This window comes from Nyctereutes procyonoides, unplaced genomic scaffold (assembly GCF_905146905.1).
Source record: "Nyctereutes procyonoides isolate TBG_1078 unplaced genomic scaffold, NYPRO_anot_genome, whole genome shotgun sequence".
In the NCBI taxonomy this organism is placed as follows: Eukaryota; Metazoa; Chordata; class Mammalia; order Carnivora; family Canidae; genus Nyctereutes; species Nyctereutes procyonoides.
In genome coordinates, this window is record NW_026575131.1 from 18,535,878 (window position 1) to 18,548,955 (window position 13,078).

The window sequence follows — 13,078 nt, forward strand, 5'->3', positions numbered from 1 at the left end:
CAAGGGCATGAGAACACATTTCATAAGGCTGCTGACATGATCAATGGCCTTACACCCTGGACAGGTGACAATGGGCATTGCAAAACTGGTGCCTGCTGTTCATGCTGCAATTCGTGTGCTCTGGGGGCCTGCATGCCCCATTCCTAAACATTGCTCAGTTGAGGCTGGTTTAAGGAAATCTTACTGAGTAATAACAAAATCTGTGCACAGCATGATGCAGGCCACAGGTTCTGCAGCAAAGGAAATTCCACTGCAGAGGGAATGTCAGCCAGCCCCAGAAGAGCCAACTTCTTAGGCTGAGCTGTAAGCAGCCAGAAAGCTGAGCTGACAGACAGATCTGAGTAAGCTCCCTACAGCAGGAAAAACTCTGGCAGCGTTTTCTTTCCCGATTCTTGCCTCAGTCAGGGAAAAAGACCAAAATCATTATGTCTACCGGACAATTTTCAAAGCTTGACTCAAAGGGATCAGGAAGGGAGAGGGAAGCCTCTTGTTTAAAATATAGGTTCCCAGGTACTCACCAGACCTACTATGATAGTTATCCCTTAGGGCAGACTCTAGGAATCTGAATTTAACCAGTGCATGAGCATGTGGGCATGCATACACATGCTGTGGTTCTTTGCAGGGAAGTTTTAAACTGCGAAGAAAAGGTTAACTAGTCAACTCTAGAACTACCTTGTTCTTCACAGACCAGTGAAGAATGTGTTGCTTGATTGCTGAGGAGAACAAAGTTTCATAGCACTGACTTCCCAGGGGCAGGAAATATTTTCAGCTCCTATTCGTCCCATGACAGCTCTTTTTTTGTGGGGTCTCTGCTGTCCACATGCAAGCTCTGCACCATTCACAATATGAAAGCCAAGTTTCTCTATCTATTGTCACATTCTTAGATGGATACATTCCATAGCAACATCTGCTGCTGATAAGACCCAACGGGAAAAACAGGTTTAAATCATATCAGTGACAGTCCCTCTTGAAGCTTATGAGAATGAGGATGCCATACTATTTTTTTCCACTTGTAGTGATTTCCCACCTGCCTTTGTTTTATTTCTGGTTCTTTTTGGTTGCAAATAACAGAATCTACTAAGATGAGTGAGAGAAAGAAGGGAAGAAAAGAAAGAAAGAAAAGAAAGAAAGAAAGAAAGAAGGAAGGAAGGAAGGAAGGAAGGAAGGAAGGAAGGAAGGAAGGAAGGAAGGAAGGAAGGGGATTATGAGAGGCCAGGGTAACTCAAGCAGGAAAGTAGAGAATATAAGCAGGCTACCCAGGGATCTAAAACTAGGATCTCAGCAAACATCAGTAACTCTAGTAGACACAGTTGACTCTGCCCAGCATTCTCCTTTTCCTACTTTCCTGAGAGAGTCCCAGTTCCCCTCCACATCCCTTTCTCTGCACAACCCAGTGGGCTACAGAACATCTGCCCAGATCCCATTGTTGAATCTGAGAGGTCCAAAGCACTGACTCCCCTAGCAGATTTTTGTGATTTATAGTATCCCCTGTACTTACCATGAAATGAAATTGAGAGATACATACTTTATAAAATTGTATAATTCCCTAACTGCCATGTAAAAGATAAATAGAAGTTTCATATAATAAAGTTATATGCATTTCAATCAGAAAACACCCAGGCCTGACTCCACTAAAGTACATAATAACAAGTGGGAAGATTACACTCAAGGGAAGATACAGTGTGAATTTGAGAACTTTTGAGTATACACCAGGGTTTCTCAACCTTGGCATTGTGGACATTTGAGCTCACTAATTATTTGTTGTGGGGAATCCCCTATTGGATTCCAGTAGCACCTCCACCCCATCTTTCAGGCAACCAAAAATGACTCCAGTCATTGCAGATGGGTGGTGAGCACAATCATGTTGAGAACCACTGGCATAGACTGAATATAAGGTGTGGGGTTTTTTTTGGTTAACTCCAATACAACAAACAGTGTGGTTGTCAGTGACGTGATTTTTCTGAAGTGGTGACCACTTCCTAGTAAAGTTCCAAGCAAAGCATATAGTAAGGCATCCCCTTATTTCACACAATGACTGCATAAAACAGTGTTTTATGTTTATGTGTAAACTGGGGTCCTTTAGTGCACTCAAATAATTGGAAACAAGAACATTTCCACATGCAGATCATGTAAGGATATTAAATGCTTTGGAAAATAATCTGGCAATTCTTCAAAATTTTAAACATAGAGTTACTGTATGATCCAGCAATTCCATTCCTAGGTGTATAGCCAGGAGAAATGTAAACATGTTCCTATGCAAACATGTGCCTATGCAAAAACTGGTGCAGGTGCATGAATGCCCAAAGTGTTATTGATGACAACCCCAAAGTGGAAAAAAATTCAAGTGTCCCTCAACTCATAAATGGATGAATAAAATGGGGAATATCCATACAATGAATTATTATTTGCACTAACAAGAAATGAAGTACCAATGCTTGCTACAATGGTGGATGAACCTTGAAAACATGCAGAGAAGCCAGTCACCAAAAACCACGTGTTGCTTTGTATTGTTTATATAAAGTGCCCAGAATAGGCAGATCTATGAGACAGAAGTAGATTAGGTGTTGGTGTGTTGGGGGATGGGGGCTGATTGATGTGGGGGTTTACTTGCCACGGAGAGAGGCAATGAAAATGGTCTAAAATTGCTTGTGATTACAGCTGCACAGCTTTATTTTTTTAAAAAAATATTTTATTTATTTATTCATGAGAGACAGAGAGAGGCAGAGACATAGTCAGAGGGAGAAGCAGGCTCCCCACAGGGAGTGGGGTACTCAATCACAGGACCCCGGGATGATGACCTGAGCCAAAGGCAGATGCTCAACCACTGGGCCATCAAGGTGCCCCTAGCTGCACAACTTTAAATAATCTATAAAAACTGGATTATACACTTTAAATAGATGAGTACTATGGTATATGAGTTACATCTCCATAAGGTATATGAATTATATCTCAATATCTCAATAGTCCCCTTATCCTAAAGACATTTGGCTTCTCATCCACTTGATCCTCCAAATCAGTATGAGGACAATAGCAGCCCTTGCTGTGTCCTCACAGCGCTAGTTTCAGCCCCCACAAAAATCATGAACCACAGATCCAAACAATTTACATAAATGAATTCCTCCTTGCCAGCCATTGTTTCAGGAATTGAGACTTAAGCCAATCAGGAAATAGTTTTAGACTATAGACAGTGGTCACATGACATTATTGGCCCAATCAGACCATAGGAAACCCTTTTATCCAGTGGTTTGGTGCAGGATCTGGTTTTCTCTTCCTGATTGGGCTGAGCAAAGACACATACACTTCTTCATTGCCTCTGAAAGCCATCTTGGGATGGCTTGGGATGATGAGTGGAACCAGCTCTAGAGTGAAGCTAATGGTATGGATAGAAAGTGGAAGGAAAGAATCGAGGGCTGTTGCTGAACCACTAAATTAACCAGTCCTAAAGCCCAGCCTACCTTTTGAATTTCTGTTTTGTGAAATAATACATTTCCTTATTGTTTTAACCATTTGGAGCCTCTTTCCTATAAAAGTGAACAAAGGACAGGGAAAGAGATACTAGTGCCCTAAGACAAGCTGAGATTGCCAAAACATCTGTTCCTTCATGGGAAGATTTCCACCTCTGCCCAGAAAGGGCAGGAAGTGTAATAACCTACCTCCTCAAGGGAAGGAAGATACCAATGAGTGCCCCAGCCATAAGGACTAGGGTTCAAGGGAATTGGAAATTGCAGACTGGGCTAATTAGAGGACCAAGGTGAATGGAAGAGCTAAAGAAAACATATTCAGCTGCAAAGATACTCAGAGTTCATCTCTACCGTTTCTGGAGTTAGATATTAGCTCATGGCTATTCTGAGGCTTGCCTTTTATTATTCAATCATTCAAAAATAGTTTTTTTGATGACCTTTTATTGATGAGTCCAATATCTAAAGTCTTTATAAGGTTGTTTTTGCTTTTTGTTGTTTCTGCTGGTTCTCACTCTTGGTGCCTTGTTTCCTATGTGCTCGACCATTTTTAGCTATATATTGGCCTTGTCTTTAAAAAAGTGTTTGTAGAGATTCTGTGTGACTTAAGTTGAAGATGTCAGCCTCCGGAGATCATTTGAATTGCCTCAGCCACATACTTAGATACATAATCAGCCCAGAATAACTTTAAAGTAACTTCCTGGGTTGAGATGACAACGGACTTCACAATTGAGGAGCATATCATCGGCTTCTGCATTGTCTTCCTACTGTTATTGTGTACAGATTCTGTACATGCATGAGACTAAGTGCTGCAGATGTGTTCTCACACTTGAACTTCACAGAAACCTCATGATGCAGGTATTGCAATATTCCCCTACTACAGAGAGAAAGCTAGGACACAAGACATTAAGGAATTCTGGAACCCAAGGTTATTTAGCCAGCTAGTGGCAAAGCTACTGAAGTCTTGTAACCTAAAGCCCAATACTCCAGGGCCCACTAAGATAGTTAGCATTTAGAGGCACCTGGGTGGCTCAGTGGTTGAGTGTCTGCCTTTGACTCAGGTGGTGATCCAAGGGTTCTGGGATCAAGTCCCGCATTGGGCTTCCTGCAGTTACCCTGTTTCTCCCTTTGCTTTTTCTATGTCTCTGCCTCTCTCTCTGTGTCTCTCATGAATAAATAAAATTTTTTTAAAAAATCACTATCTTTTAATAATAAGTACTTAATAATATATGTTAATGATGTTCATCACTGTAAATTATTGTTCTTGTGAGTTTAAAAAAGAGAATGGATATAAAGATACAGATTCAGCTGGATTTAGGTTTTGAGATGAATCCATCCACCATACACTGTGTGGATGAATTATGTCTGCCTGGAAGTGAAACATCAAGCACAATATGGATATGTAGTCAAATGTTATACATAGAACAGCAGGCCTGGGCCCCATTCCAAAGAGAGTAGACCTCTGAGAATCACAAATATACCACTGAATTCACAACTAACATGTAAAAATATCTTTCAGGAGGAGAGAAAGTTTTGCAGAGATACTGTCAGTAACAGCCTGAATAAGTTATGTAGGGACAAAAATGGAGAGAGGCTTCTTGGAGCTTCAGGTTAATATTAAGCCTGCAAACAAATATGAACTGAGAATTCCCAAGTGCAACATTCTGAAGAAGCCCATTAGTCCGCTTCACTGATGAGATTCTCACTGGACCCAGGGACCATGCCCTCAATTGCTCAGGAGGCTGCCAAGGAAGGCAATTAAGTCACTGGGCGAGGTAAGCCAGTGCATTGTCACTGCCTTACATCTGGTCTTCCTCCTTATTTACCCAGATAATTGAAATTGATTCCAGACAGGATTCCCACCTCTAGTTGACTGCAAGCTCCTTCAGGGCAGGCACTGTTGATCTTTTCATCATTAATCCTCAGCACAGTGATGACAGACTTATCCATTGGTTCAGGTCACAATTACTTATGAAGCATTTCCTCTCTGCCAGTCACTGATGACATAATGGTAAACAAAATCCTACATGGTCCTTATTCTTATGGGGTGCATGGTCTAGTGAGGGACATATAGTAGTCAAATAATAAAAGCCAAATGCATAGTTACAAATTCTGATTAATATTATAAAGGAAAGGAAAGCAAGACATTGAGAATATGATCTATTCTAGGGTCTCAGGGGAAGCTGTCAATAAAAAGTGACATTTGAACTGAAAGATGTATAGTTTAATCAAGTGAAGAGGAGAAAAACATTCCAGAAGAAGGGAACTATACCTGCAAAGACCCTGTGGTCAAAGGAAGGGAGGAACAGAGTAGTTGATCAATAAAAATTGGTTATATGAATGAATGGTAGGCTCAGAATAAAAACTAGCATCTCTCAGGCACTTACCACATGCTGTATATTATTCTAAGCGTTTAATTCATATCAACTAACTTAACTTCCAAAACAATCCTATGTGGTAAGTAGTATTATAATATTATATAAAAAGTAGTATTGTCTCCATTTGACAAATGAGGAAGCTGAATTGCAGAGAAAATATATAACTTGCCCACAGTTACACAATTCACAGGCTACACACTGAGACTTGAACCCAAGAATCTGGAAGAAGTAGAAAACCACTGCTCTCTTGGTGGTCTACAAAATCCCTGGAATCATATATATCATTAAATGGGACAAATAGAGTGGGCTGAAATAGTGAACATCAATTCTGAAATTGAGTCTGTGAAATTCAGGAGCAAAGTCCTTGGAAAGGGGTGAGCTACTCAAAGAAATATGGAATATAAGGAAGAGTGCAATGGAATTAAACAGATAGTAAGGTCTTCTACAGTCACTTAAAAATCCTCTTATTAAAAAAATAACTGTTAAACTCTGCAAATTTGCAATGGAAAGTATAGAGAACAATAAAACAAAAATATTTTAACTAAATCAAAGGAAAATTTTAAAATTAAAATATCATACTCAACATTATTTCCTCTGAATATTTTTCTCATGTATGCATACCATAAGTATCACAAACACCACTACTTCCTGTATTTTCCCCCTCTCTGCAATCTGTGAATGGACTCCAGTGATTTTTGTCCCTAGGTGCAAGATACATTGAGAATTGAGAAAGCCTGGAAAGCCCCAAATAACTTCACAGTAATGAGCAGTGATGAACTCTGCTGGGAAATCCATTCTAGATGAGCATTAGGAGTGTTTCCTCTCTTATGTTGTCAGATCCAACTGAATTTCTAAAGTTTTGGGACCAGGCAGGCAGGCAGCAGCTCTGCCATTATCAGTTGCCTTGACACATCCAAAGTGACTTGAACTTTACCCCAGGATCCTGCAAGTAAGGTTTGCCCTTCAGTTGTTCCCTTGATGTTTTTAGCAAGCTGAACACTCTAGGGCACTTGAGACTGCTAGTTTACTTTAAAATCTTTTCTCCCTCTCCCTTCCTCTTCCTCAATCTCTCCCTCTCCTTTGTCCCCTCCTCCTTTCCCTCACTTGTCCCTTTCTTTGGCTCCATCTCTTTCTCGTTCCTTTCCTTGATTCTCTGCCCCTCTTGGCCACTCTTAAGAGCACGCACTGGCAGGCAGTGAATCAAAGTGGGCTATTTTTGCTCTCGCTGTGAGAATGTTTACAGCATATTGAAAACTCGGCCTGTGGTTTAACGTCGTGTATATTTTCAGAAAAACTGACCGGTTTCCAAAGTCTGTGTATGGCTGTGAAACCCACAGAAGGCTCTATGTATAGGAGCAATGCCTTGGGAGGCTGTCCTGACTCTGCATGCTCCTACTGCATCAAAGATAGCCCCACGTATGTAGAACCAAAGGGATAAGTCTGCTGATCAGGTTTGTTTCTTAATAATGCTGATTTCATAACCAGTGGCTCAAAGTTGTAAAAGAAGAAATTCAGAACGAGCTACATATGACCAAGAATTCTAAGAAAACTCTATCTGTGTCCTAATTAAATTATTCCTCCTTCCCACCCAACGAAGCTGCCCCAAATGTTTTGGATACATGTACTGTTCCATTAGAATACAGTTAATCTTGAATATATTTTACCATGAAATATGAACATAGTAATTACAGAATTTTCCATTCAATGTCCCCTATCATATTCCTAGCATATTGGATTCTCTTGGAATAGCATTTAACTGTTTTCATATGGGCTTCAGCCGACATCCTAGAACATTTGAAATAGCCAATAATTTCACTCCACCAAAACTTAGTCAAACGCTTTCTCTTTTTTCTTTCTTTCTTTTTTTTTCCTGCAACTCCAAGTTTTAAAATAAGATTAAGGCCAACCTAATTTTCTAAGCGCCTCCTGCTGATTTATCAGCTGATAGCAAGTCTGAGAGGTATTCAAGCCAATTAAACTGGCTCTCAAAGTTTTGCTCAGTGGATAAATATGAGGTGGAAGTGTCCGGGAGGTCTTCTTTTATCTGGAGCTGAAATCAGAGGGAGCCTCGCAGGCAGATTGGTATTTGTCAGGGTGGTAGGGAAACAGCCCACTGGTGTTCATTAAAAACTGTCCTGGCAACAGCCCTTGTGAACATACAGAAACCTCAAGCAGAGACACTCAAATAGTGGTCAGTGGACAGAGAGAGGCCAAGCTGCACTGGCCTGCTTTCTCGGATCAAGGCTGACTTTCCACCGGGGTTTCCATTCTTAGCACTGTATTAAGTCCTTGTTTGGTGAGTGACTTCTATTGTCTAGGTGTTGGGCTGGCTCACACGGAGCAACACTGGGCCTGTTGTTCCAATTCGTTTGGAGATTCTGTAATTTAAACAACACAGAGCGTGGGCCAGCCCCAGGAGTTATAGCCTAGTTTAACTGGATTTGGAAAACTGGTTCAACTAGGCTACAGCTCCCTTGGTCTTACACCAGTTGTTTGTGTTTTGTTTTTGGTTTTTTTTTTTTTCCCCTCTGTTTGGAATATAAATTCACTCCCTTTGGGAAAATGAGAAAGATAAGAAAAAGGAGAACAACATGTACATTGGGGGGATTTATTTGTACTGGCACAGCAATCTTACCTCAGACAAAGAGTGTCATCAAAACATCCAGCGTTTGCTAACGGCCCTAGCCCCCATATACTATCATCGCCTGTTCCGGTCTGACTTCACCACTAGAACAGTGGTCCTCAAACTCCACAGGACATTGGAATTGTGAGGAGGGCTTGTTAAAACATGGACTGCTGTCTCATTACCAGGGCTGCTAATCCAGTAGTACTAGGTGGAGCCTGAGAATTTCACTTTCTAATAAATGCCCAGATGGTGCTGGTCAAGAACCACTATATAAATGGTTCATGTCAAGAAACACTGTAAAAGTGAGTTCCTTGCGGGCAAGGATTTTCTTATTCATCTCTATCTTCATAGCATTCTGTCCTGTGTCTGGCACAAATGCATATTCCAATAGATGATTAACGGTATCTATTCATTTAACTAGGATTTATTCAGGTATCTAGTATTCTCAACACAAGGATTCCACAGTGAGACAAAGAAGTTTCATGTGCTCAGAGGGTTTCCATCTTAGTAGGGCAGTCGGGAAAATAAGTTATTAAGTGATTTCATTCCTGAGTGCTGTGAAGAAAATTAAGGCAGGAAAGAAGGAGAGAGAATGGTGGGGATGGAGGTAACTTTAGTTTGGGCCTCAGGGAAGGACTCTCTGAGGACATGTTTGTAGAAAAATGAATGAAATAAGCGAGCAAGTCGTACAAAGATCTTATGAAAGAAGGTTTCAGGTGAAGAGAATAGCAAGTGCAAAGGCACTGAGGCAGAAGTAGGCTTGACATTTCCAAGACAGACCAAAAAGTCCAGAGTGACGAGAGTGAAGTGAGTTAAAGGGGCAGTAGTAGATGGCAAGATCGGAGAGGTAACAGAAAAGGTCAGGGAGAGTCTTAAACGCAATGATAGGGTATTTGGATTTTATTCTGTTTGCTTTCTGGTTCAGGAAGCAATATTATAATTTTATTTTAAAGGTCATATTGGAGGAAATAATGTAATCAAAGAGGTCAGAGAGAGGCTACTGTAATAATCCAGGCACAGAGTGATAACTTAGACTAGGATGTTAGTAAAAAAGAAGAAAAGGAGGGATGAGATTTAAGATATATTTTGCAGGTAGATCCAACTATGGTTGTTGGTGGATTGAGGTGTGAAAAAAGGAATAAATCAATCATGACTCATAGTTGTGGGGTTTGGTTTTTTTAGGTGAATGGGGGTGACATTTGCTGAGGTGGGGAAAAGTGAGAAATGATTAGTTCTGTTTGACAAGTCTTGAGCTGCCATGAGACAGTCAAGGAGGATTTTGAGTGACTACTTGAGTCTGGAGTTTAGGGAAGAGGTCCTTGTTGGAATAAAGATTTGAGAATCATCAGTACAGGGATGGTTCCAAAGTCAGAATCAGTCAGATGTACATGCAGAGAGAAAAGAAAGAGGACCAAAAGCTGAATCCTGGAGCATCAGTATTTTCAGGATGGGAGATGAAGGAGGAGCCATAAACCAGGTGTTCCAAGAAGGAAGAGATGGTCGACTATGTCCAGTTGTTAAGTGACAAACTAAGAGACTGAGAGTTGACCATTGGATTTAGCAAAATGGAGGTCCTTGACAAGAGCAATTTCAATGAAGGGGTGGGGATGAAAACCTGACTAAAATGGGTTAGGAAGAATGAATGGTATGTGAAGAAGGGAAAACAATAAGTCCAAGGAGCATTTTTTATAAAAGAAACACAGAAGGACCTGAGAGAATTGGCTGTACAAATATCTGGGGGAAGAGCATTCCTGGAAGAGGGATTAGCCAAATCAAAGCCCTCAGTGTGACTACTAGGATACTCTAGTGACAGCACAGAGGTCACTCTAGTGACAGCACAGAGTGTAGTTGGAGTGGAACTAATAAAGGTGAGAATAGAAACAGACCAGGTTGGAGAGGCGATAGTGGGGAAGCAGGTCATCAAGTTTTTCTGGCCAAAGTGTGCACTTTTACTTATTACATTTATGAAATGGGAGTCACTACAGAGTCTGGTAGAGGAGGGACCTCTTCTAATATGCATTTTAAAGGATCACTGGCTGGTAGGTAAAGAAGAAGAAGTAGAGGATAAAAGCAGAAGAAGGTGGAACTGTTAGAAGGCTTCGGCCATAATTCAGAAGTGAGATAATGGGGTCTTGGGCCTGGGGGTTAGCAGTGGAAGCATCCGGATTCAGCCAGATTCCAGACATGTTTGGAAAATAGAGCCAATAGGATCTCCCTTTCATGGAGGCCATGAGCTTGAAGGAATGGGCAGGATTAGCTGGCAGAGAAAGAGAAAAAGCAAATGAAATGTAAGGCAAAGCCAAGAGATAGAAAACACCATGAATTGGCAGGCCACTGTAAAGGGAACATTTATTTTGTTGTTGTTTTGTTTTGTTTTGTTTTTTAATTTAAATTCAATTTACCAACATATAGTACCTCATTAGTTTCAGATATAGCTTTCAATAGTTCATCAGTTGCATATAATACCCAGTGCTGACGGGAACATTTGATTAGAGGATTGGAGTAGAGAACAAATATACAGAAGGAAGGGAAGGTTGGTTTAGGGTTACATGTCAGATAACTTCAATGTGGGTTAAAAATTTCAGACCTCATCTTATCTTTAATGGAAGACATTGAAAAATCTTGAGGACAAGAGTAACATCATTGAATTATGGATTAGGTAAGCAAATTGGACCCTGATAGGCACTGTGGTAACACTGAGCTCTCTCACAGATGTTCTAATGACATGAGTGTATAAACCAAAGTAATAGCAGGATTATATAAGGGTCAGAACAAATTTTAGCATCAGACAAAGATGGGTGGGATGCTGGCCTCATCCTATTTGCCATGGTCAAATTATTGGCCTCTAAGCATTCCCCTTTGGTAATCTGTAAAGTGATGATAACCATACCTAATTCAAAGGGTTACTGTGGGTATTAAATGATACAGTAAATATTAAATTCATAATCCAATACCTGGTGCAGAGTAAATACCACAAAAACTTTTTGTGACTATTGTTAATAGTTTTAATTTCAAATGGAATGAAAGGAATTAATGAAGTTCGATAAAGAACAAGGGAAATAGAAAATCACCATTAGAACAGGGTACCAATAATTACTGCCTGTAAGACCGAACAATGAATACTATAATTGGTAGGCAAAAACTGAGGAAAAATCTTGTATTTGTATAGTCTCAAAGTATTTTCTCTAAGATGTTTATTAATTTCAAAAAGAAAAGTAGTAACTTTTCAGTGGAAAAACCCAGCAAAGTTACTATCCATGTAATAAGGATGGACATTGCCACTGTCACAAATTGGAGGAGAGTTAAAAGATATGACAGCTCAATGCAATGTGAAGTCTTAGAACTGAAAAGAAGGAGAAAAGGACGAAATCTGAATAAAGCCTGAAGTTTAGTTAGTGGTATTGTACTAATGTTGATTTTTAGCTTTGGTAAGCGTATGATTGTTTTATAAGATGTTAATATTCGGGGAAGCTGGGTGATGGATGTAGGGAAATCCTTGATACTATTTTGCAGCTTTTCTGTAAAACTAAAACTATTTTTTAAAATAATTGTAAAACATAAATGGAAGTAGTTGCCTTTGAAAGATCATGAAAGGAGGCATCACCAGTACCTGCTGGTTGGTTAGTACTGGAGAATAAAGGAGTAGGTGGTGAGTCAAAGCTACCTTGAAGATTGTTCTTTGAGATACTGGGTCCAGAAGTGGGAACAGCCATTAGTGAGGACCTGCTTATGTGAATGTGAGTGTGTGTCAGTGGGTGTGGGTATGGGTGTGGGCATGTGAGTGTATTATATTAGTCAAGGTTCTCCAGAGAATAGAACCAGTACAATGCAATAGGATATATTTGTGGAGAGAAAGAGATTATAAAGAAGGGTAGGAGATTATAGAGAATTGGCTCAGTTGGTAAGACTGAGAATTCCAGATGCAGAGGATCCCATAATAATAATATTCCTATGTGAGTCTGAAAGCCTGAGAACCAAGGGAGTTGATAGGTGTAAGAAGTTCCAGTCTGAGTCCAAGTCCAAAGAGAGGAGTTGACAGATGTCCCACTTCAAAGACCATCAGATAAAGAGAAAGAATTTATTCTTACTCAGTCTTTTATTGTATTCAGGCTCTCAATGAATGATTGAATGGTACACAACCGTATCGGGGAGGACAATCTGCTTTACTTTCAAATGTTCATGTCATCCAGAAATTCCCTCATAGATACCCCCAGAATAATGTTTAACCAAATATCTGGGGACCTCCATCCTCCAGTCAAGCTGACACATAAACCTAATCATCACAGTGAGTATGCATGTGTGAGAGCATGTATGCATGTGTGTATTGGAGGAGGGGAGAGGAGGTAATCACTTTCACTCTAGATGTGTATGCTGCTGTCTTCCAGGGAGCATGATACTGGTAGTAGGAGGTAAGAACACAGAAGATGCAGGTAGAGAAAACAGGATAGGAGTAAATTCTAAAGAATATTTGAAGACAAATGTAGAGACAAGATCAAGAGGATTTAGAAAGGTATGAGGAGACCCCAGTGGATAACTGAATATTAGTAACTTTCCATATGAAAATGAAGGAACGTCAATGATAGAGATGATGTCACAAACGGAGGAAAGAAAACAAG